Consider the following 25,119-nt stretch of genomic DNA (forward strand, 5'->3'; position numbering starts at 1 on the left):
ATGTTAAAATTCCTATGGAACCAAAAAAGAGCCTGAATAGCCACAACAATTTTGAGCAAAGCTAGAGGCATCACATTACCCGACTTCAAACTATAAGGCAACAGTAACCAAAACAGCATGGTACTGGTACAAAACAGACACACAGACAAATGTAACAGAATTGATAACCCAGAAATAAACCTGCTCACCTACAACCATCTGATCTTCCAACAAAGTCAACAAGAATAAGCAATAGAGTAAGACCCCCTATTAAATAAATGATGGTGGGATATGCAGAAAATTGAAACTGGACTCCTCCATTTTATCATATAAAAAATTAACTCAAGTTGGAGTAAAGATTTAGATGTAAATCCTCAAACTCTTAAGAATCCTAGAAGAAAACCTGGGAAACATTATTCTGGTCATCAGCCTTGGGAAAGAATTTATGGCTAAGCCCTCAAAAGCAACTGCAACAAAACCAAAAATTGACAAGTCAGACCTAATTAAAGTAAAGGATTTCTGCACATCAAAAGAAACTACCAACAGAGTAAACCAAAAACTGACAGGACGAGAAAAAAATAGGCAAATTACACATCTGACAAAAGTCTAATATTCAGAATCTATAAAGGAACTAAAACAACAAGCAAAAAAGAAATAACCCCATTTAAAAATGGGCAAAAGATATGAACAGACATTTCTCAAAAGAAGACATACAAGTGGCCAACGAACATGAAAAAGTGCCCCACGTCACTAATCATCATCAGAGAGAAATGCAAATCAAAACCACAAGGTGGTACCATCTCACACCAGTCAGAATGGCTATTATTATAAAGTTAAAAAAAACAACAACAACTGTGTTTTACTCATAGCTAAGTGAGAAAAGGCAAAGCTATGGAGAAAAGGGGACACTTACACACTGTTGGTAGGAATGTAAATTAGTTCAGGCACTGCAGAAAGCAGTTTGGAGATTTTTCAAAGAATTTAAAGCTTAACTACCATTCAACCCAGCAATCTCATTACTGGATACATATCCAAAAGAAATCAAATTGGTCTACCAAAAAGACACATGCACTCACATGTTCATCGCAGCACTGTTCACGATAACAAAGAATCAACCTGAGTGCACATCAACAGTGGATTGGGTAAAGAAAATGTAGTACAGATACACCATGGAATACTAGGCAGCCATAAAAAAAGAATGAAATCGTGTGTTTCACAGCAACATGGATGTAGCTGGAGTAAGCTTCTACTTATAAGTAGAAGCTAAGCATTGAATACTCATGGACATTAAAAATGATAATAACAGAAACTGAGGACTACTGTAGGGGAGTTGGGGAAAGGAGTGAAAAACTCACTATTGAGTGCTATGTTCACTCAGTACCTGGGTGATGGGCTCATTCATACCCCAAACCTTAGCATCACACAATATACCCAGGTAACAAACCTGTATATGTACACCCTGAATCTAAAATAAATGTTGAAAAATATTTTTAAAAAATAAAATTTTTTCCAACCTTTAGAGTATGTCATCAACTTTCTTCTCTGTGCTCACAAAGCATTTTATATGCCTTAAGGATATACATTATTTTACATTTTATGGAATTCTTACTAATACTGTGAATCATAACATGGTAACACCTATGACATTGTGATGCCACAGCTGTTTCCAGAAAGTTTGTTATTTGGTGCCCGCTTCGGCAGCACATATACTAAAATTGGAACGATACAGAGAAGATTAGCATGGCCCCTGTGCAAGGATGACACGCAAATTTGTGAAGCGTTCCATATTTTTCAAAGAAGCCAAAGAGCGTCTAATGGCCTTGAGTCAAGAGAATGAGAAACTGAAGGAAGAGCTTGGGAAACTGAAAGGGAAATGAGAAAGATCATCTGAGGACCCCAGTGGTGACTCTATGCTTCCCACGGCAGAAACAGAGCAGGAAAAGGAGCAGCTCAGGACTCAGGTGGTGCGGCTGCAGGCAGAGAAGGCAGACCTGTTGGGCATCGTGTCTGAACTGCAGCTCAAGCTGAACTCCAGTGGCTCCTCCAAAGACTCCTTTGTTGAAATTAGGATGGCTGAAGGAGAAGCAGAGGGGTCAGTGAAAGAAATCAAGCATAGTCCTGGGCCCACGAGAACAGTCTCCATTAGCACAAACAGATCTGCAGAGGGGGCCAAGAATTACTTGGAACATAAGGAGTTAACTGTGAGCCAGCTCCTGCTGTGCCTAAGGGAAGGGAACCAGAAGGTGGAGAGACTTGAAACTGCACTCAAGGAGGCCAAAGAAAGAGTTTCAGATTTTGAAAAGAAAGAGTTTCAGATTTTGAAAAGAAAGTATGTAATCGTTCTGAAGTTGAAACCCAGACAGACGGGAGCACAGAGAAAGAGAATGAGGAAGAGAAAGGCGCAGAGACTGTTGGAAGTGAAGTAGAGGCACTGAACCTTCAGGTGACATCCCTGTTTAAGGAGCTTCAAGAGGCTCATACAAAACTCAGTGAAGCTGAGCTAATGAAGAAGAGACTTCAAGAAAAGTGTCAAGCCCTGGAAAGGAAAAATTCTGCAACCCCATCAGAATTGAATGAAAAGCAAGAGCTTGTTGATCATAACAAAAAGTTAGAGCTGCAAGTGGAAAGCCTGCTATCAGAAATCAAAATGGAGCAGGCTAAAACAGAGGAAGAAAAGTCCAGATTAGCCATGCTACAACTGACACACAACAAGCTCCTTCAGGAACACAATAATGCATTGAAAACAATTGAGGAACTAACAAGAAAAGAGTCAGAAAGAGTGGACAGGTCAGTGCTGAAGGAACTGAGTGAAAAACTGGAACTGGCAGAGAAGGCTCTGGCTTCCAAACAGCTTCAAATGGATGAGATGAAGCAAACGATTGCAAAGCAGGAGGAGGACCTGGAGACCATGAGCATCCTCAGGGCTCAGATGGAAGTTTACTGTTCTGATTTTCATGCCGAAGGAGCAGCAAGAGAGAAAATTCATGAGGAAAAGGACCAACTGGCATTGCAGCTGGCAGTTCTGCTGAAAGAGAATGATGTTTTTGAAGACGGAGGCAGCAGGCAGTCCTTGATGGACATGCAGAGCCGTCACGGGGCAAGAACGAGTGACGCTGACCAGCAGGCTTACTTCGTTCAGAGAGGAGCTGAGGACCGGGACTGGCGGCAACAGCGGAATATTCCAATTCATTCCTGCTCCAAATGTGGAGAGGTTCTGCCTGACATAGACACATTACAGATTCATGTGATGGATTGTATCATTTAAGTGTTGATGTGTCATCTCTCCAAAACTGTTGGTAAATGTCAGATTTTTTCCTCCAAAAAAAAAAAAAAGAAAGAAAGAAAGTTTGTTATTTGGTGGTACATGATAACTGTATCTGACAACCAATGGAATCTTAGTTTTGACTAAATATAGAAGCTTACACTTTGATTTCTGCAGAAGGTGAGTGTGGTAGATAGAATAATTGTCCACTTAATGGTGATCCTAATCATCTTTTTCCAGAAAACCCCCCAGAATCCTCAGAGTATGTGTATAAGAAAAAATGAGACTTTGCCAATGTTATTAATATCCTTGAGATGGAGAGAAAAATCCTGGGTTCTTCATTTGTTATTATCTAATCATATGATTTCTTAAAATCAGGAAACTTTTCTGGCTGTAGTCAGAAAAGAGATACAACCACAGGAAGAAGGGTGGGAGAAATAGAACATTGAAGCGTTTGAATATGGAGAAATGAGTTCATGAGCCAAGGAATGCAGATGGCCTCTAGAAGCTGGAATGGAAAGAAACACAGACTCTCCCCTAAAAGCCTCCAGAAGTAATGGAGTCTTGCTGACACCTTAGTCTTGGCTCAGAGATACCTGTGCTAGACTTGTGACCTCCAGACCTAAAAGATTTAAAATGTATGCGTTATTTTATGCAGCTATGCATATGGCAATTAGTTATGACAGTGATGGAAAACAAACAGCGACATCTCATTAATTAATTAACTCAGAAAACAGTATTGAGTGTCAGAGAAATGAGACAGGATACCGACTCATTTAATTATGTATCATAGCAGGTATTAAAATGGAAATATGGCAAAAATGCCATGGGGTCCAGAAGATAGAGTACCTTTAATTTGAATAATAGGAAAAGTCTAAACAGAGGGAGGGGCTGGTTATTTCAAGCATTGTTTTCAGGAGAAGAAAGGAGTTAAGTTGGTTTTTTCCTTATGCCTTGCACCTAGCCTAGAGTCTGCCCTCTGGTAAATGCTGGATAGTAATTAATTAAATAATCAACCAATTACTAGAATTGATTGAGAATGCTCAATCAATTACTTTGTAGTGTATACTAAGGCTACCATGAGTAGGCTTTCCAACCACCGTGGAGATCATGTACATCTTGGTGGACAATTTCTGTACAGGACTACAGCTTCAAGCCTCACTCCTGTGTCTCTGCACTCGAAAATTTTCTCTGGATGCTGGAAGCATACCTGTCCTGTGGAAGTGATGGCAAGTGAAGCCCCTGGTTGAATCCCGATCTGGCTGTAATGTTCAATTAAAGAGATGGGAGTTTTTAGTCCCTAGTGGAAGACCACTCTGAGGTATGTTCCACAATCTTGCAGACGTTTCATAATGGGACTGAGTTTTGGTGGCCCACAGCATTTTCCTATGCATCAACAAATCAACTGCTAAACCAACTGTTTTTCTGTCTTACCTCATTTCTTCATCATGTTTCCCATGACCATCTCTTAATTGAACTACTTAACATTCATTCATTACATCTTCATTTCAAGATCTGCTCTGGGAAAACACCCAACTAAGACAATCACTATACATTTTTCTAATCCATAGAGAATTAGCAAACAGTGTTAAAATCCGTGGATAATAATGACATTGAATTACATATATTATTTAGATCTCATGTCATTGCCTCTGAAACCAGAGGGACTTGTTTCTTCGTATCTTTGGGTACCTGCAATACTCCATCATACTGCTAAAATAATTTAAGAAAAATCTTAGGACTTAAGTAGTCACCTGTTAGACACTGATACTTTGGAATATGTGACTGTGGAATAATTTGGCAGTATTAAAAGTAAAGGAAAAACATTTGGTTGTGCTTAGGAAGTAAGTGCATGCTAACAGATTGTGTTGTATAGAACTGCTTTGCATGTTAACTAAATGTGGAAACACATCTGTCCCTAAATTAGTGACTCAGGGAACTTAATCTTATTTCAGGCATTTCAAGAATAAAACATTGTAGCAGCCAACCCACTTAAGGAAATATCAAACTGAATAAATGCCAAAACCTCATTGATTGATTTAATGATCCAGAAGCTATAATTAAAGTATTACTTTTGTAATCTATTTATTACAAATAGAAAAAAAATAATCGTTACATGGTCTTCTGAAATAATTTTCAATATTATTTATAGAATTCAGAAACTAAGTGGAATCTCAAAAGGTTATTCTATGTATTTCTTTGCTGCAAGGTGGAAGTATTCATCTCATAGTATTCATCTCTTACAAGACTAATATCCCTCCAATTCTTGTAGATTCACAGGCTAAGAGCTTTTAACAACATTATAATTTTGCTTTTGAATTTCAGTAAACAGATGCTCAAATTGTATGATAAATTTATATAAGTATACAACACAATTTTTATGTTATCCCACTCTTTTGAAATCCAGATGAAATATACCACTACCCTATTTCTTATTAATGTTTTCACTGCTACACATTTTTCATGATCTCTTGACTAACGCATTGTGCCTGGAACCCTATAGAGACAAAACATTGATAAAAAACACAAAGATGCCTAATAATGATTCTTGACCTTTAGAAAAACAGCATTATTCTTCCTATTTTTAGGTAATATACAAAGTTATGTCAATGCTCCTGGTTTATGGTAGAGTCTGGAATAAACACTACATATTTGCATTCCTGTTTGAATCCTAAATTTGAAGACTAGGCAAGTGATTTTTATGGTTCTTTTAATCTATTAAAAATGACATAATAAAGAATGTCAGAAAAGGTCATAGATTGTCACTGATGTGATAAATACATTTATGATGCAGACCAATTATACCATGGAAATTTCTATATGTTTTAATGACAATAAAAAAATTTATGTTATTTTTCTCAGTGCTGATGGTGATGGCTTAGCAGTAATGGCACAGCAAACATCCCCAAAGTCTCCCTGGTCTTTGCCCTCTCCAAATCGAGTGGGGAATCACTTCCTGTGAATGATTGTGAAGAAACAATCTTCAACACACAGGCTTCATGCCAAAATGATTGACAACAGGAAAAATATCTTTTAGAAACTACGAAATGTAATTTTCCACGTCCTTCCTATCCAGTCTTTCCCTTGGGCAGCCACACATCTGCCGGCCCTACCTGCGAGGCCACCTGCTGCAGCGGGAAACAGCTTCTTTCAAGTTTCACCCTCTTTTCCTTGACAGCATCACTCTTTAGGGGCACACTGTGTATCTTACGCATTCTATCCTGGACCTTCTCCAACAAGTGCTTTGTAGAAATCTGAGATGCTTCATAGCCCAGGAATGAATTAAATTAATCTTCCTAAAGCAACTCTCAGTCCACAGGCAACGGGTGCTGTTGGATAACGGCTTCTCTCTATGGTGAAATTGCAGTCTTTTTGTATACTCCTAAGCAGATAGGGGAGCACTGACCTCATGTGCCCAAACTCTTCCATTCCTTACCCTTGCTTTCTGAGATCAGCAATGGGATAAACCACCTACACAAAGTTCTTGTGTGAGGCTTTGCTTTTGGGAGAAACTCAAGGTAACCTCCCTCCCTCTCTCCCTCCCTCCCTTCCTTCCCTCCTTCCTCTCTACCTCCCTCCTTTCCTTCCTTTCCTTACTCCCTCTCTCCCCATTTCCTTTTCCCTTTCCTTTTCCTCTTCCTCTTCCCCTTTCTTTCCCTTCCCTTTCCTTCCTTCTCTCTCTTACACTTTCTGTGTCTCATTTGTCTCATCTATCGTCTACATTAAGCATGATTAAAAATACAATTACTTCTAAAAAGTCATTCTAAAGATACATTTGTGTATTAAAGGCAAGTTTGTCCAAATCAGTAAAAGCAAATCATTTCTAATCAATAATTTTTCTTTTAGTGATGAAAGACCAAGTTTCTCTGTATTTGAGGCAAGATGACATGGTGGTTGTAATAGGAAAATCTGAGTAAGGTCAAGAATAGAAAGTACATGATAGAGTCTTTTTAACATATGAATTAGATTACAAATAGAGTATGTGCCTGTTTTTTTAAAGGACACAAATAAAGCAGGTGGAATTAAGTACACTCTCTACCCTACCTCATTCTAATAACCTGATCTCTATCATTAGTGAGCTACGTAAATACTTTTCTAGATTTCCGAGTCATATTGAAAACACAATTCTACATTATTTTCATAACAAGCACTATGGCTTGCTGCTTGTTTTTTTCATTTGGCAATATCCATGAGATACCTTTTTTATTTGATTTTTCTTCCAATCATGAGCTGCTTATTATAGCTAGTATATATGTGGAGCATCAGCCAAGTCCAGCTCAAATTAGATCACCCTTGGCATTTCCCTTCGTTAAATGTTATGTCTATAAGTTCAGCAAGGAATAGCATCCAGTCCTATACTATGAGCATACATTCCTAGCTTAATCGTCTCTAGAGCTTTGTCACTCCCATTTAGCAATGATGGAGCAGGTAGCTCCAGGGCATGAAATCATCCAGCATAAATCCATGTCCAAACTCCAGCCAGTAACCTCTGGGAAAGGTGAGATATGGAAGAGACATTCCATTTGGAACTCTTCTACTCTACAAGCTATTTCATCAATACATTGATTCAGCCTGTGCTGAGGGTCTTTGAAACAGATTCACTAGAGTGGCCTTCAGAGGGCCAGGGTCAGCTATGGGTAATGTCTTCTAATACTCCCTCTCAGTCAATGTGGGCAAACCCTAACAAGGAGAAACACTGGAAGCTGTCAGAGTTTAAACATAAATGAGTTGATGTATTGACGTTATTTGCTTGATAATGGATGATTCCCAAATCTTGAGTTTTAACTCTTTCCCTTCGTGCAGGCAACTGGGAGGGCTCAGCATTTCAGGTAATCCTGTTATGAATCTTCCCATAAAAAAAATTCATTCTCTGAAGTATCAATATCTTTCTGTGTAAACTTTGCTTTTCTTCCCCTGCGTATTATTTTCTTGAAGAGGAGCCGCTTCAAACATCAGTCTGATTTTAATAATCTCAAAGAACTGTTTTTCATACTGGAAGAACTATAACTTTTGGTTTGCTAGATATCTCAAAGAAATAAAAATATCTATTTCTGCAAAGAGAGTATAATTTTAAAGATAACTAAGTTGATGGGTTTTGGTAATCATCCAACTAATGAGCTTGTAGGATTCCCTACCTAAGAGGCATTCTCTCCCAACCCCACCCCACAAGGCCTGGATCATGCCAGCAATTTGAAAATGTGCACATGGATACTTTAATATGACATTATTATGAAAGTATGAAATAAATACATAGTTATCAGCAATGATAGTACAAATGCTGAGAACTTTTCAACACAGCCTACAATATTCATGTTGAAATCAGATTTATAAAAATAATGAGATATGCATTTGGGGACAGTTTGTATTAAAGGCAATGTCCTGACAGCTCAAATGCCACACTTTGTTTATTAAAATGAAAACTCTGGCACAAATTCTATTTAGAGCAAAACTTCTCTTTCTCTCTGTCTCATCATAACAAAATAAGTTTACAGTTCATTAGTTCATCATGTTCATGTGGATTCAGTTCAGAACTTGATTCAACAGAGAATACACTTGACAGCTGTCTGATTTGAGATGTGTAGCTTGCTTGATCTTTTTTATTTTATTTTCCATTCTGCCATTTTGAAATCTCCTCAGGTCTGTGTCTGAAGCTATTCTCCTGAAGATTCTATGCTGTGATATTTTTACATTTCACTGTTCTTGTTTGGGATTAAAATATTATGTAGGTTAATTCTGAGTTTGAAATCTCTCACTCAGAGACATTATCCATAAATAAAAATAGCATAATATCATTTCTTTTCAATCATAGGTAGACATACAGATGTCTTCCATATATTGATTTACACTTACATTTATATATGTATCAGTGCTCCAAGAAATACTTAAATATCTAAGCAATTTCCTATGTCTTTATCATGAGCAAAACTAAATCATATTATTTTCCATGGAAATTGGCTAATTCAATTCTGCAGCAAGAAATTCTCAGTCATACTGATTTTGAGACATAAGACTAGCCAAACCTAGTGTTCGTCCCATCAGATTACTAACTTTTCTAACATGAATGCACTCTGTGTTTTACGGGGAACAACACCTCTCTTCCCTGCTTAAAACTCCCAGGGCCTCACCATCATATACAGGGTAAACCTAAACACAGCATCATATAAGAAGTTGTATAAGAAACCACTAACAAGAAACCTAGTAGTGGTTTCTTGTCTCTATCACACTGCTTTCATCTCTCGCTCTTTCTTACCATCCGTCATATCAGCTTTTCCCAAACAATCCAAGAACTAGATGGAAATACCATACACTGTAAGACTACTGGGACATTTTATTCGAGTTATTTCCTGTATCTGGAATATTATTCTATTCCCTTCTTAACAAGAATCTACAAATTCCATCTTAAAAGTCACCTGATCCTGTCTCTAGAATCTCTTAGATTGAATTAACCACTTTTTCCTGTTTCCTCTTAATATTTCGTACATCGGTGAGGGAATAGGTCTCTTCCCCATTTAACACTTCTTCACAACATGGCAAGAATTTTAGTTGGGATTGTAGCATGTATCTATACATATAGTTCTATTGGTTTTGCCTCAAATCTAATGGTGTGATTGATTCTATTATCATGCTGCAAACCATATAAACTGAAAAAGTGATAAAAGTTAATATGGGATTGACCTCTTGTATAAAATTTTCCTCACTATGAAATGAGACCGAAATATATCATAATCAGATCTTACGGTGGTAATATTTTAATTTCGGTGAGCCCTCTTATAATGCATTGAGTAAAATGCCATGAGATACAAAATATCTATAAACTATATTATAGGTTTAGGTTTTTTTCTTAAAAATATATAAATATAAATATATATCACTGGCAGGACTGTCCCATGAACTAATGGAGTAGATCTTATCAGCTAACTGTCAGTGGGTTGGTTTGAAAGACACAGAGGAAAATCCCATTAAAAATACATTTTCCCCTTTTGCTGGAATTCCACAAACATTTGAGTTTTTCTGAGTACATAGTCACCTTTCTGTTAAAATTGCAATATTCATTATGACATTATTAACCAGGAAGGTAGAATCTGAAAATGTGGGGAACGTTCAGGTGTGTGGAGACAAGATTTTTCCCTTTTTTGTTAAATCATTTTTTGAACCATCATATTGCACAGAACCCTAATGCAGAGATGTATTAAAACCACTGTTCAGGCTGCATTGGAAGGGCTACTCCATGGCATTCATGAAGAACCCAGTGTGAATGGTGGCCCTTTTGGGTGAGGGCAATATGGCACTCGCACTGGTGCACACCCCCTTCTTACCCTTACCCCTTGGGTGTTCATGGGAACAACTCTCTGTGCCATACAGTTTCTCCACCCACAGTATGGAAAACCATTGACTTGACTCACTTTGTTATCTTACCTGAGGCAAATGGAGTAAGTGAATTATCAAAGACATGCATTCTCAAAAAATGCTCTTGGTGGGGAACTGGCAAACATTTCTATATCAACTTAGATACAGTACAGTACATAAACAGATGTATATCTGTGGTATTAAAATTTTACGTCGGCTTCATTAGGAAAACATTGTCTCAAAAGTCTCCTTGGAGGGCGATAATGAAAAAAACAAAGAGGTTCTTTCTTCCGTATCTTAGTGGATGTTGTAAGGCTTGAAATTACACAGAAGAGGAAGTGAAATGAGAACTCCGGCGGCTTGGAGAACTTGGATTAATGGAGATACCAGAGAAAAGAAAAGTACCCGAGGATCTACTCGAATAAAAACGGATCTAGTGAATTTCACAATTCTGAACTAAGTGACAAACACAGAGGAGAAGGCTTTATTTTTCTTTAACGCTACCCTCAAACATATTGCATCTTAGGGACCTTTCTCCAACTTCCAGAGACATCTTGACCATCTCCCGTAGCTTTCCAGACATTTCCAGCGATTAGGGAAAGTCTCTTTATCATAATTCTTATTTTTTGTATTAAAAAGTGCCTTCCAGTTTAGATTTTGATTTCAGATTTGGATCTAACACTGAGCTTCTCTTTTTGCCCCAGGCTGAGGCTTAGGGATATGTAGAAGAAAAGAGATGGTTCCACTCTTTCCTCTGCATCCTTTTCCCACTCTGCCTCTTCCAGATTTGGAACAAGAAAAAGAAGGGGGAGAAGTTGGTCCTCTGAACTAGTCTTGTTATTAATATTTCAGGGTTCTCTTGGCTAAGGCTAGCTGGCGATCAGTACGGACTCTATGGCACATGTTAGAGGGCAGAGTGTTGCTTTCCATGGGTTGGCCTGGGAGCTCTTCAGGATGCCCACCGGGTGCTGAGCATTGCACAGCTGCCTGCTATGGCAATGTTCTCTAGATGGCCTCCCTCTGATCTTCCAACCTCCTTCCCCAAGGGTTACAGCCCCAGGCTCCTACAGCTGAAGTTCTCCAGGGCTATACCACTTTTACATACTAACTTGAACATACTAACTTTAAGATGGACCTCAGCCTGGTGCCTTTCTTCCATTGTCCATGTAACTAAGGAAAAACATGCTCTGGCCGGGCATGGTGGGTGGCTCACATCTGTAATCCCATCACTTTGGGAGGCTGAAGCAGGCAGATCACTTGACCTCAGGAGTTTGAGACCAGCCTGGCCAACATGGCAAAACCCCATCTCTACAAAAAAATAGAAAAATAGCCAGGTGTGGTAGTGGGTGTCTGTAGTCCCAGCTACTCAGGAAGCTGAGACGGGAGAATCTCTTGAACCCAGGAGGCAGAGGTTGCAGTGAGCCAAGATTGCATCACTGTACTCCAGCCTATGTGACAGAATGAGACTCTTCCATCTTAAAAAAAAAACAGAAAAGAAAAGAAAAACATACTCTTATCAAATCAAGTAGGGGGTGGAGGGATACAGGCACTCCCCTCCCCCATCACACACCATGCACCCTCTCCTTGCTTTTGGCTATTCTCAGCTTCTCGGGCCCTCGGGATTTCTTAATTTTTTTTCTTTGAGATGAAGTCTCTCACTGTCGCCCTGGCTGGAGTGCAGTGGGGCAATCACAGTTTACTACAACCTCCACCTCCCAGGCTCAAGTGATCCTCCTGCCTCAGCCTCCCAAATAGCTGGGACTACAGGTACAGGACACCATGCCTGGCTAATTTTTGTATTTTTTGTAGAGATGAGGTTTCACCACATTGCCCAGGTTGGTCTTGAACTCCTGGGCTCAAGCAATCTGCCTATCTCAGCTTTCCAAAGTGCTGAGATTACAGGCATGAGCCACTGGCCCTGGCTGGAGGATTTTGCAGTTCATCAGTAGACAGCACTCACTTTGTTTATGTAAACCCTCAAACTCTCAGGGACATATGCAAGCCCTCAAGAACATTCCAACACATATGGCCACACCCAAAAGGCAAGAAAGTAAGTCAAGTTCTGCAAGTCAGTAAGCATTCAGTTAAGGAAGATGCCTGTCTGTCATGATCGATCCCTGGAAATGGCTCTTTTGAACTGCACCTTCCCTAACATGAAATACAGGGAGCCCTCACTTTAACCCTTCATGCCACAAGTCTTCTATTTGCATGATAACCTATTGTAAGCACACATTCACTATTTTGATCAAAGTCTCTTGAATTTTTACTCCTCTTTATGGGCCAGAGGTAGGTGATTGGGAGGTTGTCACAGGACATAATATGCCATCTTTATTTTAAGTAATAAAAGGATGTTTCCAGCAATTCTTTTTATGAATATAGGAACACTTAGGGACTACTGTCTTCATCCTCCATTTAACCTTTTGGTACTATATTGTTGCCAAAGTCTGTGTTTCACTCTGAGGTTTAGCAAAAGGTACTTAACTCTCTGTGTTATATCAAATATTTGCTATGAGGGGAAAAAATGCCGCTTTGATGTATAAACTTTTTCCCTCTTTTTCATATAATTATTTAGGCCAAATGACTTCACTATGAATTTTCAAATTTAGTTTTTAAAAATGTTCGTTATGCCACCTGGAAACATTTAAGCCCATGGGGCCAAGAAATTATAAATTGGTGTAATAAAATAGCTCAAGTATGCCACAGCTAAGTAAACTTCTCTTTCAAATTGTTGAATCTAACATATCACTTAGTCTTTTTGAGTGAAAATAAAAGCATTCTGTTCATCAAGCAAAACAGCTTAGATTTCCTTCCTTTCAGTCCTGCCACTACAGGGCATAAGACTGTAAAGTCTGGCTCCTCTGATCCTAGAACTCTGGGTTCATACATTTTTTTTCCTTTCTAGCCAGCATTTGGTCAAGAACCCAACACCTTTCAGCCGAGTTCTCTAATCAAGTCAGCTACGTCTGGCAGGCAGTACCCAGCCTTCACTCCCCAAATACTTCAAACTAAACTCTCCTAAATAGGACTTGTCCTCTCAGAACCACCATTAATCTGTCATTTGCAAAACATCCTTTAAACTTCTGCACAGAGGTTATTACTGCTTACTACATTGCTTCTTCCAAAAGCCATTATGTTCCAATGTCTGCAGACCTGCATCTGAGAGACCCCCATACCAATGGAAGGAAGGATATCTGAGCATGAAATTTAAGGCATCCTTCCAGGGAGATATTTGGGAAGCACTTTCCTCAGGGATCTTCAAATTGCATCAGAGTGAAACCCTGAGTCTTTCTCTGAGATCTCCTCCAAGAAGTTCCTGTTCCTTTCTCTGTATTCCTGGGATGTTTTGCTTTGTTCTGTTTCTTGACCTGACTCTAATTATTGAGTTTATTGATTATGCAGCAGGGTGCAATTTTCTTCTGTGCCTAAGACTACTTGTTTATCTTGAAAGACATAAGCTTATGTTTTTGATAGCCTGAAAAAAAAAAAAAAAAACAGAGAAAGTAATGGGTTGAGTTTGGTTCACTGTTCAGATTTCCCAGCTGTAGCATAAAGGAGAAATTAGTCTAAGGATGTAGCTAAATGAAGACATCATGACTTTATGCAGGACTTTCATCCTAGATACGGTTCTCTAAAATGAAACTGGTTCTCTTATATATGCCTTCTTTTTCTCCTCTGTAAATAGCAGGTTATCCAAGATCCAGGAAGCAGATATTCTTTTGCTCTGATTGATGGTGTGGGAAATTTGTGTAGCTGCTGCAGAGTTGTTGCACACTGTTTGAGTGGTAGACTATCACCCGTTGCATCATTCATTCCAGTAACAAGAGGAGAAATCACTCGCCCTTATTTCTGTTTCTTGATCTCTGTTGCAACATGCTATATGCCATCTGAGGTGTTTCATCAGCTTACTCCATTTGATATCTACCACAAAGCTTAATTGTGGGGAATCACCTCTTGAATTCACAGGATTATTTTCGGAATATGGAAGCATGGATCTTTTCTCATGGAGATCCACATGCTGAAAGCAAGTCTATGACTCCTATTGGAGGAGGTCTGATAGAGTAAGATGAATCAGAGGAAGAGGATTTGCATATGTTCCTGCTTTTACACAATTTGTTATTTCATATTAAACTGTGTTATTCTATTTCTGTAAGAAAATAAAAAGGCTACAAAAATGTCTAACTTTAAGGATATACAAACGAGTTGTTATAGATGGGCCAATCTATAACAACAATGAAAACAGACATTTTCTTTAGAGGAAAATATATTTTACTTTCAAGTAAAAAGTGATTTCTTTTTTGTGTGTGATGAAAAAGAGAAAAACAAGAAATGCAGATAGAAATGCCAAACCGCTGTCACCCACCTCATCCTTGGAGAATGCCTCCCAGGACTGAAAGTGAAGCCAGGGAAGCCGCCACACAGCAACAAGATCTGCACGAGGCACAACAGAAAGGAGCACTTGGCGGACCCTGAATATGCTCTCTTCAGAGTCCTCATAAATCAAACCAGGTTTGTCTAAGATCGTGGCATGGGAGAGACCAAGCTCAAACAGACCTAACTGAAAGTGTGTTTTATAGAACTGAATCACTGCAGCTTGACCATATGTCTAAATGTAAAAGTTGAATTAGACAGAAGCTGCTTTAAAATGTCCTAATGAGCAACCTGCAAAGTCTAACTGTTGATGGGATAAATGTAAGTTTTATTGTAGTTTTGCTTCTTTTTTTTTAATGAGCAAACAACTCATTTATAGATCCTTAAAATTAGACTTTTTTAGCCTTTTTTTCCCCTTGGGGAAATAGAATAACATAGAGTTTAATATGGAAAAACAAATTGAGAAAAAGCAGGAACATATAGATTCATAGGCTCCATTTGTGGTTCTGGATCTTCATGAGAAAAGGTCCACTCTTCTATATCCTAAAACAAACCTGCTAATTTATTTATTTGGTCCAACTAGAGGTCTGCCAGTGGGCCAGAGATAGAGTCACCTGCATGGTGGTGGTGGTGGTGGTGGTGGTGTGTGTGTGTGTGTGTGTGTGTGTGTGTGTTCTTACTGTTATTTTATTTTTTAATCTCTTAAATGTTTATGGTCAAGAGTGTTGCCTCCAAATTGCAAATAGTTTCCATCAGCAGATTCTCTGCTAATTTGAGAACTCTTCTTCCAAGTAACTATTGAAGGAGGTAAATTTCCATTTTCAGGAAAAGGCTCTTCCACAGATCTTGGTTATTGACCTAAAAATACATAAATGTAAACTGTTACTAAGTCTTTCTCATTTTCCTATTATTCAGGTATTCTGGCGTCAATAGAATTATCCTTTTTTTCTCCCTTACTTTGGAAAGTTAATATTCTGGGCACCTCCTCTCCTCGTCCAACAATGATCTTTTGTATCTTCATCCCAGTTGAAGAGTCTGGCACACAAACAGCCTAGCCTATTCATCCCGAGAGCAATTTTACATATGCAAGACTGAAGCCAAGATTAATGTCTTCATCCAGATATGCTCACTCAAATACATTCGGGTTACGTTCAAACTCTGAGATCATTAAGATGAGAACATGTTCCTGATCAATACATCTGCTCTGGCTCTCATAGCTACCCCTTTGTTGCAACTCAATCATCCAAATGGATTTTTAGTAGAATGACATTTATTTGGCCCAACTAGAGATTTCCCAATGGGCCAGAGATGGCGTCACCTGTATGGGTGGTCATATTGGCTCTCTACTGGGGCAGGGCTCCAGCCAAGCTTGAGAAAAATCCCTCTAAGTGACTCCCAGACTGCCCAGGAGGCAACTTCAGACCGGCATCCCATTGGAAAGGAAACTCTAGAACGCCACACTTTCACTGCCCAGATATTGAGAATAAACTCTATATACTCAGTACTGGCAACTCTTCACAGCATTCATTCTTTGAGATTTTGCATAGCAGTGCCAGAGAAATGCCCCATTTCATTGACCACAAAGAATGAGGCTTATACAAATAAATATCATTAAAGGTGTACAGGTGGAACCAGAAACAACATTAAATGTGACAGGTGAGAAACGAAGAAGAGTGAGGTAGTATAAACAGTTGGATTCCATCCATAAGGCTAGAGGTGACTTTGTGAAGTGTGCTAGAGATGTACCAAAGACAGGGCCATCTTCCGGGTGTAGAAGTGCACATACACAGGAGCCAAAGAGAAATCACAAAGGGCAAGGGTAAGTGACAGTTGCAGATGTTTTGGGATTGAGTTTATGCAAGACTGCTTTTATTTTTATTTTTTGGTTTTTGCAGGTAATTCATTAACTATACTATGCAGTCATGCATAGTTCACAAATATCAACGATCACATGTACACAAATAATACTCATAAAGTACAAAATGACATAATACACCTCATTTGGCCCTCTATGTTTCATGGCCAGGCAGATCTTCAGGTATTTAGAGCACCCATTTACCTGGATCAGCAACCTGAGATGCCCCAAGATCACTTTTGAAAGAACAGGTGGTTATAAGCCAAAAGACAGTCAATAACAGATACTGGTGAGGATGTGGAGAAAAGAGAACCCTCCTATACTGTTGGTGAAAATGTAATTAGTACAACCACTATAGGGAACAGTTTTGAGGTTCATCAAAAGGCTAGAAATTGAGCTAGCATACAATTCAGCAGTCCTACTGCTCGATATATACCCCCCAAAAGAGAATTCAGTATATAGAAGAGATATCTACACTCCCATGTTTGTTGCAGCACTGTTTACAATAGCTAAAATTTGGAAGCAACCTAAGTGTCCATCATCAACAGATGAATGCATAAGTAAAATGTGGTACACATACACAATGGAGTACTACTCAGCCATACAAAAAAGAATAAGATCCAATGATTTGCAACAACATGGTTGTAACTGGAGGTCATTACACTAAGTGAAATAAGCCAGACACAGAAAGACAAACATTTCATGTTCTCACTTATTTGTGGGAGCTATCAATCAAAACAATTGAATTCATAGACATAAAGAGTAGAAGGATGGTTACCAGAAGTTGGAAAGAGTAGTGGAGGCCTGGGGGAGGGAAAGGGAGGATGGTTAATGGGTACATAAAAATAGTTAGAAAGAATGAATAAGACCTGCTATTTGATAGCAAAGCAGTTTGACTACAGTCAATAATAATATTATATTTTAAAATAACCAAAAGAGTGTAATTGGATTGTTTGTAACTCAAGGGATAAATGCTTGAGAGGATGGATATCTCATTCTTTCTGATGTGCTTATTTCACGTTGCACACCTATATTAGTCCATTTTCATCCTGCTGATAAAGACATACCCCAGACTGGGTTATTTATAAGGAAAAAGAAGTTTAATGGACTCACAGTTCCACATGGCTGGGGAAGCCTCACAATCATGCCAGAAGGCGAAAGGCATGTCTTACATGGCAGCAGGCAAGAGAGAGAATGAGAACCAAGTAAAAGGGGTTTCCCCTTATAAAACTATCAGATTTCATGAGATTTACTCAAGAACAGTATGGAGGAAACTATTCCCATGATTCAATTATCTTTCACCAGATCCTTCCCACAACATATGAGAATTATGGGTGCTACAATTCAAGAGGAGATTTAGGTGGAGTCACAGCCAAACCATAACAATGCCTGTATGAAAAATCTCATGTACCCAATAAATATATACGCCTACTATGTACCAAGAAAAATTTGTTTAAAAAGAACGTGTGGTTCTTCCCAGTTTTTGTTGTCTGGGTTAGTATAAAATAAAAGTCAAATTCAGTACTTGACACATATTTATTTTGTGTTTGTATTTCCTTGACAATTCGTTTTGCGGTGATTTATTAATTTTCTCTTTCTAATTTCTCTTTGTTTCAAGAAACAGTGCCACCTTTATTCTATTTAAATTTTACTTTATTATATAACTTCAAAGATAAAATTGACAGGATATGCCAACCACAGCATTATTCTATGCATCCCATTCACATGAAGATATTAATAGTAGGTTATCCAAGTTGGTTGTATCTTTATCTATTTTGGTGATCTAATTTGAAATAAACTTTCTTCTTCAAAAATTATCAGAAGATGTCTGATGATGGCATATGATATGAAGCAAAATAATAGTTGGGAAATGTTCAGCAGAGCCGTTACTTGGTGAATATTATGTTAAAAATATGTAGTTGAGCCACACAAAATGCACTGACTGATAACAGATTTTGCTGTGCACTTTTCTCTGAAATAACACTCATTAAAAACGGGAGATGTATCTCACAAACTCTCTTTAGTGAAACAAGTCACCAAAAAATATATTTACTACTACAATTCCAGTCATATAAAGTTCAAGAAAAGACAAATGGACCTATTTTGTTTTGGGATACACACATAGGTGGTAAAACTATAAAATAGAACAAGAAGTTTCCTTAAAAACCAGGATGGTGATTGTTCAGAGAGAAGGGTGGGATGTGTTATCAGAAAGAATCATATAAGTGGCTTCTTTAGTGCTTCTAGTTTCTTTTTCTTGATTTAATACTGGTTACACAGTGTTCAAATTAAAATTATTTAATTTATTCACACGTTTGCTAATTTTTCTGACTTTTCTGTATGTTCGTGTTTAATAATAAAATAAATTTTTATAATTTAAGGTAAAAAAATGGGAGATGTGAAACCAAATGTTTTGCTTTTAAAAAAATTATATACAAAGGAATGAGAGAATAATTGTCATTTGATGGGCAACATTGATGCCATGGGCTCAATCTTGCTCTATCAATATGAATCCAGTCAACAATATCAAAAGTACAGCATGCAATTACTAGCTAGAATTTGGATCTTTCATTGGTTCCAAAATCAATGTTCTCTACCTGCTGTGCAGGGGTCAGTGTGCTTTTTTGGTAAAGGGCCAAATAACAGATATATTTGGCTTTGTGAACCGTAGGGTCTCAATTTCAACTACTCAACTCAGCTGTTGTAGGAGGAAAACATTTGGAGATATGTAATATGTAAATAAGTAGGCTGGACGCAGTGGCTCACACCTGTAATTCTAGCACTTTGGAAGACTGAGGCTGGTGGATCACCTGAGGACAAGGGTTCAAGACCAGCCTGGCCAACATGGTGAAACCCCATCTCTACTAAAAATACAAAAAAAATTAGCTGAGCATGGTGGTGTGCACCTATAGTCCAGGCTACTCAGGGAGGCTGAGGCAGGAGAATCTCTTGCACCCAGGAGGCAGAGGTTGCAGTGAACCAAGATCACACCACTGCACTCCAGCCTGGGTGACAGAGGGAGACTCCATCTAAAAAAAAAAAAATGTAAATAAATACGTGTGCTTATGCTCCAATAAAACTTTATTTACGAAACTAGGTGGTGAGTCATATTTGGCCCGAGACATAGTTATCTATCCACCCAATTATACAATTATTTTTACTTAAAACAATAAACATTCCCCCCAACCCCTGATAGATCCACTTTTTGCATCTTTGCCATATGCCATGCTATGACTCTTCCCTCCCATGCTGTTCCTCATAAATTCCAAATAGAAAACTACCTTTGTAAGTTTCTGCTGTCATCCTACTTCATTGCAAGGTTAGTCTTGTTATGTAAGAAAGTTTTAATCCTGTTCAAAATTGCCTGTTAAACAGACTGCATTGTGTGTTTATGTGGGGAAGAAGGCCTTAAGGTATGATTCCTGGAGAGAGTAGAGAACTGGAAAACTCATGAAGACGTATGTTTATTGGAAGCACAGGGTGAGTTCATCATACCCAAAAGTCAGAGTAATGGAAGGTGGCTACCATTTGAGCAAAGTTTCTAAAAGATAAAGATGAAAAAGGTTTCATGACTCCAGGAGTTGAGAAAGAGGAAAGATGATCTTTGTTGTCCCCTGTCACTAAGTGAAATGTGCTACATATGCAGCTATTTTTTATTTGAATAAACACAATTTTGTAAGTCCACATAATTCAGGGAGAAATTACAATTGGTCATATTCCACTGCTTACAAGTTTTGCATTGTGAGGTAGTTTTAAGCTTTGCAGTAAAATCAACCTTTTCTACCAGAGTAACATAAAGTGACCGAAAAGGTTGACCTTGAAATTTCTGTCTGAACAGTCATGTGTTCCTTAACGACAGAGATTTGTTGTGAGAAATGCATCAGTAGATAATGATTTTGTTATTGGGTGAACATCCTAGAGTGCCTTTACACAAATCTAGATGGTACAGCCTGCTACACAATTAGGCTGTATGGCAGAGCCTAGGGCTACTAGGCTACAAACCTGCACAATATCTTACTGTACTGAGTACTGTAGGCAATTATAACACAATTGTAATTATTTGTGTATGTAAACATATATAAACATTAATATAGTTTGGTTGTGTTCCCACCCAAATCTCATCTTGAATTGTAGCAATTCCCATGTGTTGTGGGAGAGACCTAATGGGAGGTAATTGAATCATGGGGGCAGGTTTTTCCCATGCTGTTCTCGTGATAGTGAATAAGTGTCATAAGATCTGATGGTTTTATAAGGGGGAGTTTCCATGCACAAATTCTCCCTTGCCTGCAACCATGTAAGACATCCCTTGCTCTCCCACTATGATTGTGAGGCCTCCCCAACCATGTGGAACCATGAGTCCATTAACCCTCTTTTTCTTTATAGATTACCAAGTCTTGGGTATGTCTTTATCAGCAGTGTGAAAACTGACTAATACAAACATAGAAAAGGTACAGTGAAATATGGTGTAAATTTTAAAAATATGGTACGCCTGTATAGGGCATTTACCCTGAATGGTGCCTGTAGGATTGAAAGTTGTCTGAGTGGAGTCATTGAATACATAGTGAGTGAATGTGAAGGCCTAGGACATTACTGTACAACTGTAGAGTTTATAAACACTGTACACTTATACTACACTAAGATTCTTAAAAAGTAAAATAATTGTCTATTGTTCCTTTTTTTTGCCCATGTGTACTCAGTGTTATAAGTGAGAACATGTGATATTTGATTTTCTGTTCTTGGTATCAGATCTATTTGAATATTAGGTTTCTTCATGTTTAACATTAGGTCTCTAGCACAATGTTTTATCAATCAGAACATTCTCCTAGCATTGGAAGACACAACAGAGATACACAGTCATGCACCAGTTGATGATGGACTGCATATACGATACGTTCTTATTTAATCCTTTATATACATATATATAAATATGTGATAGGTAGTATATAATCCTCATTCTATGCAAGAAGAAACAATGGCAGCACATTGCCCAAGGTAACTGATTTGAATCCAGGATTAATCAAAACAATTTAACATCCTGAACCTAGAGCTGTAAAGCTTCACACCAATCACAAAGAGATGTTGAGCCTGTATTTCAGAAGCAAGGGATCAGAGAGCAGCCAAAGAAAAGAGAAGCAAAGAGCTTCTTTGTCAGGAGAACAAAAGGTGGGCTTTGTGTAGTGACAAAGCCATTATTGGGGATGATATTGGTTATCTATTGCTGTGTAACAAATTGCCACAAATTTAGCAGCTTAAAATGCATGTATCATCTCAAAGCTTTCATGGGTCAGGAGTCAGGGCATGGCTTGGCTGGATCCTCTGCACAGTCTCACAAGGGTAGCATCAAGGTGTCAGGCAGTACTGTGTTCTCCCCTGAAGGCTTGGCTAGGGAAGGACCCACTTCCAAGCTCCCTTGAATTGTAAGTAGCATCCAGTTTCTTGTAGCTATCAACATCATGAAAGAACTGAAAAAAGCAAAACAAAAACACCAAAGTAATAAAACGATTGTAAATTTAGGAAGAAATCACTATGCTTGACTGGATGACTATAGGGGCAGAGGTTGGGATCACCATTTTAAGCCACTAAATTGGTGGCAATTTGTGACTCCGTAGTAGATAACCAATATGCATTTTCTTTAGTGGATAAAAATTTAAACATGGATTAAAAATCAAAAGCATAGTTTGGAGTGAAAATATGAACACATAATGGGACATATGCCAATATTATTTAGGTAAATATGAAACACACATATAAAACAATACACATTTCATAAGGTCAAATAAACAAATATTTCATAAGGAAGGGGAGTTTGTATGGAAAATGGGTCTATCACATGGAGCAACTGTGATGATGCACCATAATTGAAGCAGTGTGGGGTATCACTGACTCAATGTTCTGTACCAGAGATCTGCAATGGGGGAAATGTATGACTCTTAAAGTATTATGCAATATATTTTCCCCCTAAAATTGATTAAAGTAAAAATAAACACAAAAAAATAATTCTCCCTTGCAACATATTAGTCTGTTAGAATAGAATGATTTTTGTGTCCAAAATGATTATTATATGGAATTTTTCAGACCCTAGGAATTTTCATTGAAAAAATACTAATGAGTTTACCTTCATTTTACTCTTCAACACAGCCAGACAAGCTTACGGCTTCTCACAGCTGGGTATTTACTTTCTTCCATATTACTGGTACTGTTTTTCTTCAGGCTGATGCAATCATGATTTCTCTGCTGTTCGTCTAGGCAGAAAAAGGCATAGAGAAACAATTTCCTTATCATAAAGCTTTATTTATAAAAAATGAATCCATAAAAATAAAACTATGAAAAATAAGGGAAACAATTTCCTTATAAACTGAAAGTAAAGAAAAATGAATGTGTGTCAGCTAATTATGAGAGGAACTTCCTATCAGGAATTCCAAACTCTGAAATTCAGTTCTGTGTCTGGGCTTAATTATCTTCACATATTAAACCATAGAAACCAAGCATGTTTATGCATTTGTGTTGACTAAGGCTCTCTGCTCCTTCCACTATATAATGGGAAGCCAGAGGAAGTAAAAGCAAACTGTGTCAGAATCCCACTTTCATGACAAATGCATTCTTCAAGTAGATGCTCATAGTTTTCATTTCTACTTGCAGTAAGTTCCCAGGCACCACAACCCTTGTACCCATAATGGTAGAACATTATCATCCACCCATGACCTCAAGATGAGAAGTCATTGGGAAAATGGGTGAAAAACACATGCATGTGTTTTTCTTTTCAAACGGAAGCTCAGAAATAGTGGATATATTTGAATCATTTTAAGTCCATTTTATGTGTGACTCTCAAAAAATATTTTGGCCATTTCTCATGATTAATGATGTCTTGAAAACCCAGCTCCATTTGAACTCCTGGGTCCCTGGTATTGGTTACTTCACCGCAGTGACTCATGTGCTAAGTTCAGACGCAAATTAAACTGAGGTTTCCAAATGTAATGTTTGGAAACAGAGGGCCTTCAGATGTCATATTAAATCCTCCAAACAATCTGTTTATTTTTATTAGTGTTTTGAACTGAAGTGAAATAGAAAGTGCAGCTTGAAAGCAGTAGATTTAATCAACATAAATAATTTTAGAAATTAAGGATACTTTCATTATCAGTAACATACTCTCTTGTTGATGGGGAAAGGCCTGATGTTAGTTCAAGGTGAGAAAAAAACCTAGACGATATGTCAATTCAACATCCCCTTTTTCTCCCTGAGAAAACAGCATTGTGCTTGGCACATACAAATAAAAAAATACAAAAAAATGACAGATATTATATAATGTAGTCTTTAACAGAATGATACATAATAAATAAAATCCAAAATGATCATTACTTAGTACATGTGTGTTTAAGGAAAAGAGAAAACTTACAGGGACACATAGTCACAACAAGCTTTGTGTAAGAAATGGCTTTCGAGCCAAAACTTAAATATAAGAAGTTGGCCAGGGAAATGGGTTTCACACAGTGGAAGGCAAATCTACACTACCTTTGAGAATCTGTCTAGCTCTGGAGACTTAGAACTAAGCATTTTTATTGCATACAGCACATGGGTAGTATACAGCAGGCAAGGTAAGTACTTACTTTGATAGGCCAGTTTATGAAAGACATAGGCCCTATGCAAACTTTATCTTTACTGACAGTGGGCAACCACTGGAGAATTGTAAACGAGAGAGTAGCACAGTTGTATCTGCATGGAATGTTTATTCTATTAACATTGTAAAGGATGAATATTGAAAGAGGTGGAAGACCAGTGTTCATGTGGGAGAACAGAAAAGAGGTCATGGCAAGACCCCTGTATATATGACTGCAAGAGTCATTGAAAATGCACATGTATGTACATATTTAGAAGGTCAGTTAACAGGACTTGGTGACTAATTGGATTTGTAGTATAATGAGATATAAACCCAGGGTAAGCCAGAGATTTATCAGAGGAATAAAGGATTGCCTACTTTTCCTTAGCTTGGCCAAAGAAGGGAATGGAAGAGAGATAGCATCTCTGATGAAGTGAATGGAGGGAGATGAATCAGATTTGAGATAGAATAAACTTGAGGGGTCTATTAAGTGTTTCAGTGGAGATCTAGTTTGATAAATTGAACTGTGGAATGGGAAATTAGAATAAAGTTCTGGAAATTCATATTTATATGTACAAGTCAACAGTATAGGAAGAGGAAAAAGGTTTCTGCGAGTTTATCTATAAATTGTGCAGGATGACAAGAAAATCATTTTAGGGGCATTCACTTTTAAAGCCTGGGGAGGAGAAAATAAGCCTATTAATGGAAACAAGG

At 38.0% G+C, this 25,119-nt stretch overlaps 1 long non-coding RNA gene, 1 other non-coding gene and 1 pseudogene across 3 annotated transcripts in view; all 3 read left to right on the forward strand.

Moving 5' to 3' along the window:
- Positions 1-25,119, forward strand: part of LOC141582832 (uncharacterized) — a 410,126-nt gene that overhangs the window by 341,012 nt on the left and 43,995 nt on the right. The gene's annotated exons all lie outside the window — the stretch shown is intronic.
- Positions 1,595-3,324, forward strand: LOC101045815 (optineurin pseudogene; annotated as a pseudogene).
- LOC120366644 (U6 spliceosomal RNA) lies at positions 1,665-1,771 on the forward strand. The gene has a single exon (XR_005581230.1). It is a non-coding gene; the product is annotated as a U6 spliceosomal RNA (small nuclear RNA).

The sequence above is a fragment of the Saimiri boliviensis genome, chromosome X, assembly GCF_048565385.1.
Source record: "Saimiri boliviensis isolate mSaiBol1 chromosome X, mSaiBol1.pri, whole genome shotgun sequence".
NCBI lineage: Eukaryota > Metazoa > Chordata > Mammalia > Primates > Cebidae > Saimiri > Saimiri boliviensis.